The 4,171-nt window shown below is 47.2% G+C and overlaps 1 pseudogene; it reads right to left on the reverse strand.

The window, feature by feature from the left end:
- Positions 1 to 425: 425 nt before the first annotated feature.
- On the reverse strand, positions 426 to 1,306 carry LOC104663745 (annotated as a pseudogene).
- Positions 1,307 to 4,171: the final 2,865 nt, after the last annotated feature.

Genomic DNA, 4,171 nt, shown 5'->3' on the forward strand with positions numbered 1-4,171 from the left:
CTCTTCTCTCCACTATCAGCCCCTGGCAACCACTACGCTTTTTCACTTTTGTTTTGAATTTTCTAGAATTGCATGCAAATGGAATCTACATTGTGCCTGGCTTCATCCTAAACATACTATGTGTTGTTGTTGTTGTTGCTGTTGTAAGTACATGTGTATAGTGAGTGAAGAGGGTAACAGAAGTGAGAGAGACAGTGCTGTGCACAGCTTGTATAGGCTTGAAGGTTGAATGCCACACAGAAAGACCCAGACACACAGACAGACAGTTCACCCAGCAGGGCAGGTTGGGCAGCATTATGGGGCTTATAACACTTGGTTGATCAGTGAGAACCGGCGGAAGGTCTGGCCCAGGGCTGGAGGCACCAAGGCACCCTGGAGACTCCCTGGTCCAAGGTCCCAGGTGGTGGTGGTGGTGGCAATGGGGCTCAGCTCCCATCATTCAAGGCCTTGCAGGCAAACTCAGGTGGCACGAAGGCTGTGCGGTGTGCATCTGGGCTATGGTATTTCAGCTGCATCTGCTCCACCTGCTGCTGTGTTGGATGCTGCACAGGCTCCCAGGGACATGGGTGCTCATGTTCTGCTGCACAGCATGAAGCCAGTCTGGCCACAGGGGTGGATGGGGACCATGTAGTCGGTGTAACCCACCATGGTAACTGACAGAACTGCCGCATCTCCTTATAAGGTGTACTGCAGCCACTGGTGCTCTCCCTGGCAGCAGAGAATTCCATCCTCTGTGAGGGCCACCTTCATCTGCTGATAATAGGCTTCCTTGAAGAGGCTTTTAGCCGGGCCCATGTGGTCTGAGAAGTCAGTGACAATATCGAAGGCATCCTGGTTCTGTTTCATGAACTCAAAACCATCACCCACATGAAGGGTCAACTTTGAACTAGAGTAGCAATTGGCCATGCCTGGCAGGAACTCCTTAGAGGCTTGGATGACATCCTTGTCAATGTCACACTGGACCACAGACTCCATGGAGAGGTGCTTCCCCACCTTATGCAAGACACAGATCTCTGCCCTTGATGATCAGCACCTTTCATGGGTTGGGGTGGCTGCAGAGAGGGAGGTTGGGTATCATCTCCTGGTAGGAGAACTCACCCCACTCTGTGCCTGGGATGACATCATCCAACACCAGCATATTGCTGTAGGTTTTACTGCAGAAGACAAGGATGTTCTGGTAGTGAGAGCGCTGGTTGTGGAGCAGAGACAAGGCCTGCCTGGACCACAGGCTGCATGTCTGGCAGAACCAGCCCTCAGGGATGGCAGTGAGGCCAGAGGCAGCAGGGCCACTGGGGTCAGGCTCCATGGTGGGCAGGCATGAGACCTGGTGTGGGGCACGGACCTTGGACTACAGGACCTGGGACTACAGGCAGCCACAGTACCCTGGGACTGGCTGCGTGATACTTTTGAACTCCATCCCTGCTGCTTTTATCAGTAAATCATTTTTTTTCTATTGCTGTTGAGTAGTATTATATTCCATTGTAACTACATACACTGATGTGTTTACCCATTCACTGGGAGATGTGCAGATTTGTGTTGTTTCATGATGAATAAAGCTGTTATGTGTGGACATATGTTTTCATTTCTTTTGAATAAATATTTAGGAGTGAGATCACTGGGTCAGTGATGTGTGTGTTCAACTTTATAAGAAACTGTGAACTGTTTTTACAAAGTGGTGATACCATTCGAACTACCACCAATAACAGGAGTGTTCTGTCAGTTCCAAATGTTTGCCAACACTTGGTCTTGTCAGTCTCTCTCAATGTAGCGATTATACTGGGTGTATCATGGCATCACATGATGATTTTACTTTGCATCAACAAAGACGTTGAGCATCTTTTCATGTGCTCAGCTGCCACTCATACATCTTCTTTGGTGAAATGTCTGTTCACGTCTCTTATCCCTTTTTAACCAGATTTTTCACTTCTCAACACTGAGTTGGTCTCCGTAACCTCCACCACCAGATGCAACTTTCATTATTATGTTACATTTTAGAGTGAAAGGGACTCTGTAGATGTAATTAAGATTGAATAATCAGCTGATCTTAAAATAGGAATATTATCCGGGATTATCCAGGTGGGCTCAAGACAATTACATGAACATTTAAAAGCCAAAAAGGAAGGCAGAGAGATGCAAGGCATGAGAAGGGCTCCACACACTATCAATAGCTTGAACCCAGGGAGGACCACATGGAAAACATAAGAATCAAATGAATTCTACCAACAACCAGTGAACTTGAAAGAGGACCTGAGTCTCAGATAAGAACCAAAGCCTGGTGGATACCTTGATGTTAGCCTGGTCAGACCCTCAGAGGAAAACCCAGCCACATCATGTTGGAAAACCTGTAAGATAAGACACGGTTGCTGTGTTAAGCCCCTAAATTTGTGGCAATTGGTTAACTAGCAGTAGAAAAGTAATACACCATCTCTTTATTAAAAGTAAAAAAAAAAAACACAAAAGTTAAATTAAGAGAGCCATAAATTTCAGGAAAACTGAGAGTGCATATTCCTTTGTGGAACTGAAATATTTACACCCATGTATTGCTATGCAAACAAAACACATTTGTGTTGAAAAACTACAGCCAACCCCTTCCCGAACATATACCTCCTACCTGACCCCCGTGGGCATTTGAATTGGTGACTCCATTTTTAGAGTTTCTGGAAACTGCCTAAGTTCTCTTTCTCCCATGTCAGGAAGCCCAAGCCTCTTGGTTCTCAGGGAAGGTCCTGCTCACATTTTCTGGATGATGCCATCCCTGCGGGAGCCAAGGCTCTATTTGGAGGTGTTTTCTTCCTTTCTCTCTGTGTTTTGTTTTGTTTTCTACCTTCTTAGACCCAGGAACCAGTCCAAGCAATGTGTGCTTCCCCAGCATGTTAGCACAAATGGCTGCTTCCGAAACTGAAGAGGCACAGGCTACCTTAATTATGTGGTTGCTATTGAAACATTCATGTGATAGACAAAACCTTTCATTTGGGGAGAAAGTTAAGTGTACACAAACAAGAGCACATTTCATTTCAAATTAAATTCTTCAACTTTCCCTCTGCAGAGAACCCTTCAGCCATTTCTCTCCTTTTCTTTTTGGCGGACCCCTTTTATGAGAGATTTTATTGGCAAACAGGGCCAGGCTTTGAAGTCCCAGGAGGGTTTTGCTGTCACTTGCTTTTATTGGTCATTCTGTTGCCTCTGTTGAAGCTTCACTGGCTCCTTGAGCCATGACACTCCCACCCCAGCCCTGTCTCTTTCTACCGCAGTCCCCTCCCCTCAGTCTCTAAAGTGTAAAACTGTCCCAAGTCCATAGAACCCTGCCCTCCCCAAGGCCGGCAGTGGCCCAAGGTAAGCGAATGATTAAACATGATGAATAACAGAGCAGAAGATGCAGCATGGAGAAAGAGTTCACTTTAGCTGCAACTCCGAGATTTATTGCTGAGTGACACAAATAATGAAATCATCAGTCTTCCTTTGACTAAAAAAAGGAATCCACCACAGCAAGTTTGAAAAGGGCAGGGAGGAAAAGTTCTGCCTCCTCACTGGAGCAGTTTAGGGCCTGGTTGCTCTGTGATCTCCCTGCCCAGCTAATCTGCCCCGGGCATCCTGCAGACTATGCAGAGGGGACATCGCTGACCTGTCACCTGCCTGGTTGCTCTGATCCTGAAACTTGCTGACTTACTTATAGGAGGAGAAGACAGTCTCAGGTCTGTGAGGTGTGTCGCTGGTATGCCAATGGGTGTTTTCTGGTTCACACATCGTCACACAGCACAGTCCTTGGCCTGGGCCAGGAAGGTGCATTTCTTTCTTTCTTTTTTTTTTAGATTGAGTTTCACTCTGTTGCCCAGACTGGAGTGCAGTAGCACAATCTTGACTCACCACAACTTCTGTGTCCCAGGTTCAAGCGATTCTTCTGCCTCAACCTCCCAAGTAACTGGGACTACAGGCATGCGCCGCCATGCCCAGCTAATTTTTGTATTTTTAGTAGAGACGGGCTTTCACTATGTTGGCCAGGCTGATCTCAAACTCTTGACCTCATGGTCTGCCTGCCTTGGCCTCCCAGAGTGAGATTACAGGAGTGAGCCACTGCACCCAGCCGGGGAAGGTGCATTTCAAAGCTGGCTCTCACACAGGGACCTCTGGGGCAGGCTTCCTAAATGGGAGGGTGCCTAGGCAGCCTGTGCAA

The sequence above is a fragment of the Rhinopithecus roxellana genome, chromosome 4, assembly GCF_007565055.1.
Source record: "Rhinopithecus roxellana isolate Shanxi Qingling chromosome 4, ASM756505v1, whole genome shotgun sequence".
Lineage (NCBI taxonomy): Eukaryota > Metazoa > Chordata > Mammalia > Primates > Cercopithecidae > Rhinopithecus > Rhinopithecus roxellana.